Source organism: Salvia hispanica, chromosome 6, assembly GCF_023119035.1.
Source record: "Salvia hispanica cultivar TCC Black 2014 chromosome 6, UniMelb_Shisp_WGS_1.0, whole genome shotgun sequence".
Taxonomy (NCBI): Eukaryota; Viridiplantae; Streptophyta; class Magnoliopsida; order Lamiales; family Lamiaceae; genus Salvia; species Salvia hispanica.
The window spans coordinates 24,683,815-24,695,113 of NC_062970.1; the positions used below are offsets into that span (position 1 = coordinate 24,683,815).

At 39.7% G+C, this 11,299-nt stretch overlaps 1 long non-coding RNA gene across 1 annotated transcript; it reads right to left on the bottom strand.

The window, feature by feature from the left end:
• Positions 1-8,308: 8,308 nt before the first annotated feature.
• LOC125192748 lies at positions 8,309-10,939 on the bottom strand. Its single transcript, XR_007171463.1, has 2 exons — positions 10,418-10,939; positions 8,309-8,510 (listed from the first exon to the last, which is right to left on the bottom strand). It is a non-coding gene; the product is annotated as an uncharacterized LOC125192748 (long non-coding RNA).
• Between the last annotated feature and the right edge of the window lie 360 nt (positions 10,940-11,299).

An 11,299-nucleotide genomic window follows, 5' to 3' on the forward strand; every position in this document is an offset into this window, starting at 1 on the left:
TATCCAGTAGATTAGACTCTACTATCAAAGTATCCATCCAATAGATTAGATTCCAACTCTTTAAGTTATTAAGACTCAAGCCCTCACAAAGGATCGCTTCTCTCGAGTGCAGATAAACCTATGTGTTGTACTCGTTCCTTTTACCACGTATAACTAGCTATCTCTCGATTAATCTAGTTAAACATAAATAGTTCTACAGTTGGTCAGAAAAAAGAATAATAAAAGCACACGAACAAGCAAAACAATCACAAGAGCTAGGAAAAAGGTTCAATTCAATAAATCAAAACATGTTCATAATAGTGTTCAACAAAAAATCTTCAAAGGATGTTTAACTACTCATAGACAAGTAGTAAAAACAATAATAAAAGTATTAGACATGAAAGAAATTGATAAAACCCAAGGTTGAATCTTCAATCTTCAGTCTTCTCTTTCATGGATAGCAGAGCTCTGCTCCAATGGAAGATGGATGAATTATATGTGGAAATATGGGATGGAAGAAGGTGTAGAGGTGGAGAAGGATAGGAGGTTCTAAGATGATAGCTATGAAATAGGTTAGGGGGTATCTATAGGCTAGAAAAAGGTTTGAAATGGTAAAATATCGTTCAATTAAAAGTTGAGATTTGGGCAATAGTTTATTCCTTCCTTGAATTTCCGCCAGCTTTGACTACATTGCGCAATGTTCGTAGAATAGTCATAACTTTCTCCATAGAACTCCGATCTAGTCTTGCAAGATATCCACGCAAAGCTCTTTCGCAAATGAAGAGAATGGTATGAATTAATCACTTATTGGACTTCAAAAATTCTAGGAAAATCGGCTTGAAATGAGGCTGTTGTACCTTGGTGCTTTATGCACCTTTTTCTGTCTTTTTCTATCATTTATCAATAAACACATCAAAAATATCAAAATGTATAACAAGGATGTATTGTTCAAACATTCAACTGAATCTCAGTCCCACGATTTTGTCATCTAACGGTTGGATTAATGCCACGTGTCATTTAATAATGTAGATTTTCATTCTAATAATGTACACCGACTAATAATGTAGCATTATAGTTTAATAATATATATTTTCATCCTAATAATGAACACCGACTAATAATGTACTCCATCCGTCCCACAAAAGATGTCACACTTTTTTTTTGATTTGTCCCACAAAAGATGTCACATTTCCATTTATGGAAAAAGTCCTCTCTCACATGAATATAAAAATTATATTTTCTCTGTCCCGTTAACACACAAAATAAAACCTCCTAAAATCCCGTGTCGTCCCACAAGTGTGACATCTTTTGTGGGACGGAGGGAGTAGATATTTAGTATAATAATGTAGCTTATCACAACCATTCAATCCAAGAATCCAAGAGTTGTGATCTGTTTGAAGCTTAATACCAAAGAGCTGCGAGGACCCTAATACACCCCATGTATAACATATGCAATTTAAGAACATAATTTGCATGACTGACATTTAAAACTAGTCAAATCTAGTCCTTAAATATATGTAAAATCCGTGTTTGTCAACTCCCCCAAACTTAATTATTTGTTTGTCCTCAAATAAAACAAGAGAAAAACTAATAAAGAAATACAGATGTTAAGTTCATAGTTGCCTAAAACATTACCATGAAAAATAAAGAGTTTGACTAGAATATAAATCAAATCAAACAAAACTTATTAGTGCACTTTCATTTCTAGCTCGTTGAGCATATTGAAGTACATGCGCTCACAAGTGTTTAGAAGTGTGTTTATCACTAACTGTCAAAGTGTAAAAGGTAAAGAATATATGCTCTCAGATCATGCAACATACAAAGTTTACCATAGGCTTGCTCAAAGTCAAATTCATCCTCTACTTTTTGTGACTAAACCCAATCATAGCCAAAGTGACCAATTTCTACTACATCAAACTTAGCACCCCACCAACGATTCGAATCTCAGTAAATTCTAGACTTTGTCCAGATTTCATTTCACTTCCCAAATTCCTTTGTTTTTTCTTTATCCTTTTTTTTTTCTTTCTCGAATTTTTTTCTTTTGTACATCCTTTCTTTTTATTCTTTTATGCACAACCAAATTTCTATTTCAAATCTAGATGTCTATGCACTATTCACAAGTAAGCACACTACTTTTACTTCTACCTTACCTCCCCAACTCTTTTCACAAGATATAAACTAACTTTCCCCAAGAGTGTATGAATATTCTCCCTATATTTAGCTTCCAAAGAATAGGCTTTAAGGCTCAAAAGTGGCTAGCTAAGAATATATTCAAGTATGGTCATTAATTAGCTAAGAAGGATGGCCTATCGTCCTCTTTTATCATTTAAACACTATGTAGACTTAGGCAGACCGGGAGCAAGTTCTAGAAACGAAGACATGAGTGCAGATAAATCACACAAGAAAGAAATGTATGGCCCAAATCTCACAAGGTATAAGCATGATTCAAGCTAAACAAGCAATTCATTAATTATGTACATTTTCACAAAACTCTCAAATCAATGCATTAAGTCAACTCAATCAACACATAAACGAACTTTTCATTATAGGCAACTTGGTCTGATGTCACTAAACATGAGTATTTCTAAGTTTTCTATATTATACTAATGATAAGATTCACCCCGGGTTTTTTTAAAAAAAACTATAAAAAACAACTAAACTCACGGTCCACCACTTCATTGTAACAACCCGAGTTTTCGTGCACTAGTTTTTGAGTATAAAACAAAATTTGGACGAAGAGACAATTGAAATTAAAATGCAAGGAATTTCAAATTTTATTAACTACAATTGTGGAAAGAAGAAATGCCAATTAAACAAATAGAATGCTCTACACCCATTTATACACAGGAAAGGAATTTGCTACATCTTAGCTACTCTAAAAGCCAAAGTCTACAAGTTTGACTATAGCTAAAAATGGTAATGAGATCAAGGAACGCCTTGGATCATGATCATTTTCCCTTTCCTCTTCTCGGTTGGACAGCCACACACAACCAAAATTGAGTAGCCTTAAACATGCAAAGGAGATACAATTACCAAAAGTAGATTAGAAATGGTACTAGCCAAGTCCAAGAAAAAGTGTTTGCAAACAAGTGGAAGGAATCAAATAAGGGTGAGATAAGCAAGATCTCTCCTATCCACTTACACAAATTTGGCAATAAGGCTTTTTAGCTCATCCTAAGAAGAGAGGTGATTTGTTAGCTCAAAATAGAAATAGAGCTCTCTCTTACACCAATTTAGTAGTGAAGCTTTAAACCCAAAACCAAAAAGGAGAGGGAATATTTATCCTAAATTGTCCACAAAACGCCAAAACTCTTCTTCTATAAAAACAGCCCATCACCACCTCATTCTCACCACCCTTAAAACACCAAAATTTTCGGAGGAGCAAAGAGAGTGAAGGAAATGGCGGCGAGCTTAAGAGCAGCCCGGCGTTCGAAGGAGTCATCGAGAATGAGGTAATAGACTAACACCCTCTCTGCATTATTTCGGACATCATAGTTGGCTCAAGAACATAGAATCATGGCTTTAGGAACCTCACAACAGTAGCAAGCTTTAATAATTAAAGGATCAAGACTTTAGCCCCAAATACCAAGCTCATTCCAGTAAGTGAAACACATAATTTTTGAGACCCCCAACTCTACAAAGCTACTGCCCAAAGAGGAACTGAACATAACGAACTAGATGATGGGAGTTAGAGGGCTTATCTTAGTGCGATCGAATGACGACGGAGCTCTGGAGAGCTCACTGGAGCGACGGCGCTGCTGGAGCAGTAGCGCGAGGCAGTGGCTGCTGGAGCTGGACGGAGATGGGCGGTTGACGGCGATTTCGCCGAGGAGGAGAAACGCCGTCGGAGGAGGCGGCGGAGGACGGCGACCGCTATGCTGGTGGCGTCGATTTGGAGTAGGATTTGTAGAGCTAGGGCAAGAGAAATTAGTCTCAGATTTAAGAATTTTGATGTAAGTTGAGAAGTGAGGGATGAGGAAGACGATGGAGGCATTAGAGCATCTCCAATGCAAATAGGCCAGCCACTCTCTCTCCCTGCCACGTCAGCAGCACTAAAAATCCACCTGCCACATCAGATTTAAGACAGCCATAGGCCGGCCGCAATAAAAATAATTCAAAATATAGTACATTTACGGAATTAAAATTACGATTAAATTACGGAATTAAATTTACGAGATATATACGGAAAAATTCATTAATTGCATTAAAAATAAGGTACATAGATAAAAAAAATTACATAATAAAGAAAAAAACTATGGGCGTGCAGTCCTCCGTGCCCACAACTCTTCAATTATATCCTTTTAGAGTTGAATATGAGCTTCCACTTGGTGCATGTCGGCATATTCCTTGAGCCGGCCGGCTTCATCGAGAGGTACCCCACGTCGTACGCTAAGGGTGGCCGTTCCGTGGCTTGGACCGGCTTCATCGTCATTGGCCCAACTAGTCAATTGTACGCCCTCGTCTTCGACGATCATGTTGTGCATGATAATGCAGACGCACATTATTTGGGAAACGCATCTAACATCCCACAAACGCGTTGGACCCTTAATTGCTGCCCATCGAGACTGGAGCACACCAAATGCACGCTCCACGTCCTTGCGTGCCGACTCTGCCTTTCCGCAAAGTAGGCCTTCCTTTCATCCCTTGCATGCCTGATCGTCTTCACAAAGACGGGCCACCTAGGGTATATCCCATCCGCCAAGTAGTAGCCCATATCATGCCGGTTGTCGTTGGCCACAAATGAGACGGCTGAACCGATGCCCTGACACTTCTCATTGAATAGGGGCGACGAGTTGAGGACGTTGAAGTCGTTGTTCGACCCGGCTACCCTAAAATATGCATGTCAGATCCACAGCCGGTAATCAGCTACGGCCTCGAGGATCATCGTGGGATTCTTTGACTTGTAGCCGGTCGTGTAGGCCCCCTTCCAGGCAGTCGGACAGTTCTTCCACTCCCAATGCATACAATCTATCTTGCCTAACATCCCGGGGAACCCATGCTGCTCCCCGTGCATCTGCATCAAATGCTTGACAATCTTGGGGAGTAGGGATTCGAAGGTACTGCTCACCGAAAATGTTTATCACACCCTCACAGAAATACTTCAGACATTCCAGGGCTGTCGACTCATCCATGTGGAGGTACTCATCCCTCATGTCTGCCGCGCCTCCGTAGGCCAACTGCCTGATTGCTGATTGCTGCTGTGCACTTTTGAATAGGGGTGTGGCTGGGTCTGCCAACCGCATCGTGCCTGAAGCGGAAACACGAGATATCGACCGTCAACGATACGTGAACATGTTTGTGGGAAACCGCGGGTTCTCTGAAAAGTAGTCGTCATACAGCCGTTGATGTGCAGCTACGTGATCCCGATCAATCACTGCTCGGCGGTGGACAACCCGTGGAGGGCGAGGTATCGCCTGCTGTTCCACCCTACGCATGTACCGCTCCATCTCGTTGTTCATGTAGGCCTCCATAGCCTCGTTCATCCTCCGTTCGTACTCCTCAGCATCCCCACCACTACCACCACTGCTACCACCCGCGTTACTCATCGCTCGATGATGCTCTTGTACAGAAAGTTAGAGAGAGAGAAAACTCGTTAAAACAAGTAGTGCAAATGAAAATGAAACTAAAATCGCGTTTATATAGGTTTAAAAAAAAATCAAAATTGGGCGCTGGCCGATCGGCACGCAACAATGGCGCCCAGCGCATCGGCCAGCGCCACGCAATCGGCCAGCCTACGCCGCTTTATTCGCCGATTCAGCGCTGGCCTGCTCCAATGGTTCCGCTAGCCGACCGGCTAGCGACGCGAATCGGCTAGCCGGTTGGCTAGCTGGCATTGGAGATGCTCTTAGGGAGATTATAATTTCATTTCTCTGACTTGGGAATTGGGTTGAGAAAAGGGAATTAAGAATCATTTTTACTCCCTACCGTTAAGTGAGAAAAACATGGCCATGTTTGGGCTGATCCGCTTTGGTTTGTTAACTAGGCCATAAGAGTAGTAAGAGATTAATTTATTTGGACTTCCAATCTTGGACAAGAATTGATTTAATTTAAGGAAGTTGGGCCTCTTGAGAAGTAATTTGAGGAATTTACATTGGGCCAGAAATAGTGTATGCTTGGGCTGAGAAGATCTGATAGTTGGGCTGCTTCCGCATAATTTATTTGGGCTAAGTTCTTAGAAAAGGAGAAGAGCAGTTGGGTCGGATGGAAATAATTTACGAAGGAGATTGGGCTGAAATTAATTTGGTCCTTATGCTAGAATTCTAATTAAGTTCTTGGGCCAAGATTTCTTAGGGGCATGCATTCTAATTAAAGTATAAGAATTTCTTGAGTCTTATTAGTACGTTGTTTGTTTTCAAACGGCTATTTTCACGAGTTAAGGGTGGGATCAGGAAAAATTCAAGTTAAGGAGATTTAAGCGAACGAGGTGGGCTTTCGAACTAAAGTGTTTTTACGTGGCCTTTTGAACTAAAGTATTTTAGTGAGCTTTCAGTTTAAAGTATGTTTGCAGTTTTATGAGAAGTATTTTTGTGTGCTTCTATATAAGATGTGATGTTAAGTGCAAGTTTGCTATTTAATGTGCAGTTTTATGAAAGTGGTATTTGCATAAAGTGAAAGTGATATGATTTATAGTATGATGCTATGTGTTGCCTTACGAGTACTCGTGAACTGTTTAGCCTTTGTCGAAGTTATGAGTTCGGCTTTGACCAATAGAAATGAGTTTTGTTCCAAATATGTTTACGAGGAAAAATAAGTTTTGAAAGTTATGAGTTCGGCTTTGACCGATAGAAAAATGAGTTTTAGTCGAAAATGTTTATGAGGAAAGGAAGTTTTGAAAGTATGTGCTCAGCATTTGATAAAAGAAATATGAGGTTATGTTTCAAAAAGGTTTTATGAGAAAAGTTAAAGTTGCAAAGGTTATGTCAAGCCATGTTTTGTTTTGAACCTTGCCTATCTGATTGACTAGCAAGTCGCTACTAGACCAGGAGTTTCAATTTTGTGAATTCGGGTTTGTAAGTGGGATGAGCCCATACATTCCGGTTTACCAGGAGTTAGTGAAATTGGGTTTGTAAGTGGGATAAGCCCATACATTCCAGTTCACCAGGAGTTTCGTGAATTCTGTTCACTAGAAGTTTGTCAGATACAACAAATGTTTCAGGAAAATGGATCGACAGATCGCTTTTGATAAAGGAAAATGTTTTAGTGTTCTCGGACCTTTCTTAAAACCCCGAGTTCACTCAAGTGCGGCTGGACAAAACCGTTTTTTATGAAAATATATTTCGGCACGTGTTCATTGAGTACACCAAATACTCAGCCCTGCATATGTTTTAAAAATGTGCAGGTTGAGCAGTGATGACGGCGGGCGGTGTTGAGCATAGACGATGAAGATCCTTTGATAGAATAGTACTTGGATGCATCGTGTCTCCATACACGATGTCATCTGCTCTTGACTTTTCCGCTGCAATGTAAAATTTGAGTTTACATTCTTTGTACCATGTACTCTGATTCATACATTCTTTGTAAAAACGATACCAATGTTGGGTTGCCTCCCAATAAACACTTGGTTAACATCTTTAGCTTGACGTTCTTTAAAGCTCATAAGTTATCCCACATTCTTAGGATTTCCTTTGGGATGCCTTTTGTACCTACAAATTCGCAATGTGAGCATAGAATGAAGAAAATTGTAGTAAAGTACAATGCATAATATGTGTCAACTCCCCCAAACTTTATTCATATCAAGGCATAAAATATGTAAATCAAATTATCTACCTTAACATGATCATTTTTCATCCCCCATAATATTCTTTATCCCCCAATTAATTGCAAAAATTTTAAACAATAGACCAAGGTCAAGTAAAAAGCAATTAATCTCTAAATATACACAATTCATGCAAGATAAAATAGCCTCATAATACTATGAATATGAACTATGTGTATCAATAATCAAACCAAAGGGATATTCAATTTTCACCCACAAAGGTCAAATATACTCAATCACACCCAACAATAATTAATTCCAAAAATCCATAACATACAAATTCATCATTCCCCATCAAACTCTAATTCAAACAACTAATACATAGCAACAACAAAGTCATTCAGTGAAAGAATTCAAGTTCAACGCTCGCAGAAACTTTACCTTTACTAAGACCTAGTGATGATTAATCTCACGATACCTTTGCCTATATATGTCTCTAGGATTATTAGGAAAGTCACTATTCTAGAATAAGTGTCACGACCGCACTCTGCTAAGGATAGCAAACACGGTTTATCGCAACTAGGGGAGGATTAAAGAAGCGGGGGAGAAAGGGGAATCTTGGCAAAACTGATATGAATGAAATTAAATTGGAATAACTGGCAAAATATATCAGAGTGCATGACACAAAGGAACATAAGCTCGTTATTTACATTGCAGCGGAAGAGTCAAGAGAGAATGACACCGTGTATTTAGACACGATGCATCCAAGCATTTATCAAACGGAAACACATTCGCCATCCTTGCTCAACATCGCCCCTCGTCGCCACCGCTTAACCTGCATATTCAGAAATATATATGCAGGGCTGAGTACAAAAGTACTCAGTGAACACATTACCGAAAAATACACATATACATTTTAAAATATTGTCAAGCCATCATCACAGTAACACTCAGGGGTTTTATTGAAAAGACCCGAGCTTACTAAAATTATTCACATTGGGCTGCAGCCCCTTTTTCCTGTACTTAGCCATATCTGATCATCTTGTGCCGCTGAGATGGTATTCTCATACGGTCACCTTCCCTGCCCATCATGACAGAGGTATCCTTGTTCCGGGAAGGTGGCCACCTTCCACGGTCACCTTCTCTGCCGTCCGTTCACGGCCAGAGGTATCCCGTGTACACTAGTCCGAGCGAGGACATCACCCTCACTAGGACCCGAATTCGACTTATATATCATCATTCAAAATTCACTTGGCCTTAGCCAACAGATAGGCATCATACACAAAACATTTATGGAAAGACAACATCATTAAAATCACGAACATGTGTTCGAGTTTTTACAAAATATAATTTGTATTTTTAGTATAAGAAAGCTCATCTCGTTCGTTGAATTTCCTTAACTTGAAATTCTCGTTCGGACTTTAACTTGCAAAGGTAACCTTATTGGAAACAAAACAATATAATATGATATACTAATCAGACTTCAAGAAATTCTTAAACTTTAATAGGAATACATGCCTCCTAATTAACCCATTTCATTCTTCGCTTATCCTTTAAAACTTCTAAAACTCATATATCATTTGATGTTTCTTTTTCTATTATTTTTGTGCTTCGACTAAATTGATACTTCATACATTGTTACAAATTTTACGCAAAACTATAATAACTCGGATCGAAACTAATTATCTTAGCTTACTTAACCATTTTATTTTAGACCCAAAATAATTTAAATTCAAAAATTGGGCCTAACCCCTATTTATTTAGTGCAGCACCAATTAAAATTGGGCTTACATTCAATTCCTTTTGCCTAGGCCCAAATCACTAAATAATTAGCTCGAATAAAGAACCCACTCATTCCTTCTTCTCCTTCCTCATTCTATCGAGACTAACAAAAAAGAGAAAAGAGCTCTTTCCTTCCTGCCTGCTGCTGACCGTCGGCCAGCCTCCCTCCGGCGCGCCGCCTCCTCCTCCTCCGGCGGTCTCTCTCTCTCTCTCTCTCCTCCGTCCGCCCCTTCTCTTTTCTCTTTCCCTCTCGCTCATCCCTCTCTCGTCTACTACTCACGCCGCCGCCGCTGCTGTGTGCGTGGCGGCTCGCCGTCGTGGCCCTCTACCTCTCTCCCTCGGGATCCGCCGCCATCACCGATCACCGCTGTTACGCAGCGCCTCAGCCCCCCTCTCTCCCGATTTGCCGCTGCCGCTGCTGTGCATGCACAGCCAGCGGCTTCGCCGCTTCTTCTCCGTGCCTCGCGCTGCCGGAGCAGCTCCCCGGAAGCCACCACAGCCGCCGCCTCCTCGCCGAACTCCCGAAAGGTAAGGAATGCCCAATTTTATCATTTCCCCCTTTTGTTTTATTTCTAAAGATTAAATCTTGAATTTCAGTTTGATGTTTTTAACTTGTAGATTTGTAAAGGTCTTGAAATCATTGAATCGGTGACATATCGGGGTTGTGGGGCTGTCCTCGTGTCGATGGGTTGTCTAAGTCCATTCGCCGGAAATCCGGCAGATTCGTACTCATGAGATAAGTTTTCCAATTAACTAGTCATTAGAGTGTATGCTTCCTTCCTTTCATTTCATGAATTTGGTGATTTTGGGGCATTTGTCTTACTGTTATGGATGGCTTAGTGGTGGAAGATGATGTTAAACTTGATGTGTATTTGTTGATGTTACTTGGGCAGATTCTACTTTCAAATTATGGATGTATGTATGTGTATGAAAGAAAGTAGAAATGGTTTCGATGTTTACCTTGATGATAGGTGGAAAACGTGTTGTTGATTGTAGGCTTCATCCTACAATTATCTTCAACTCTTCTTCCTCTTCAACTCTTCTTCCTCGTACTACTCTATCCTATGTGAGTGATGTGGTATGAAGAGAATGTGTTTGACAGCGATGTGTTGCTTAAAATGGAAATATTTGGGGTTTATATAAAGTACTGACTCTTCTCTTGCAAGTTGTTGTGCAAGTGGAGGGGGTTTTAACATGGGGAGGTTTTACTTGTGGAAGGCTTAACTGCCTAAAATATCTTCCAAGTTTGTGATGGATTTTGGGTATCTTACTCTATCTTCACTAGTAAGTTAATTTGATGTTGTACAAGGCTGATTTTGTTTGTGAATAAGTTTCAAGGTAACTTTGTAGGAGTATTGTGAAGGTGATCGAGAGGAAGAAAGAAAAGAATTTTGTTTCTATTTATAGATATATTAGCCTTGTATGGCAAGTTGGATATAGGCAACCTTTTTCAAGATTTGATATCTTGTTGCAGAGGTTTGATATCTTGCTTCTTTTTTTTTTTTCACTTGGCATGATCTGCTCCATCCATTGCTTTTAGCAAATCTTGTGATGATATTTTCATTTAATGCAAAAATATGAAATGTTGGCGTAAAAGAATTTGAGAGATTATATGCATACTACTCACTTGCAAGCTCCTCATATTTTATTTGTTATGATGTGTGAATCCTCCTAAATGAAGTCCTCTCTAATCCATATTACTATATATTTTGATCCGGACATTAACTATAATTTCTACTAACTTCCCATATTATGTAGGAACTTCATTTGGGGATATTGGTGACGTGTTGGACTTCGTTGGGATGCGAGCATTGTCGTCAAACGGGCTGCCCGAGACTTGCA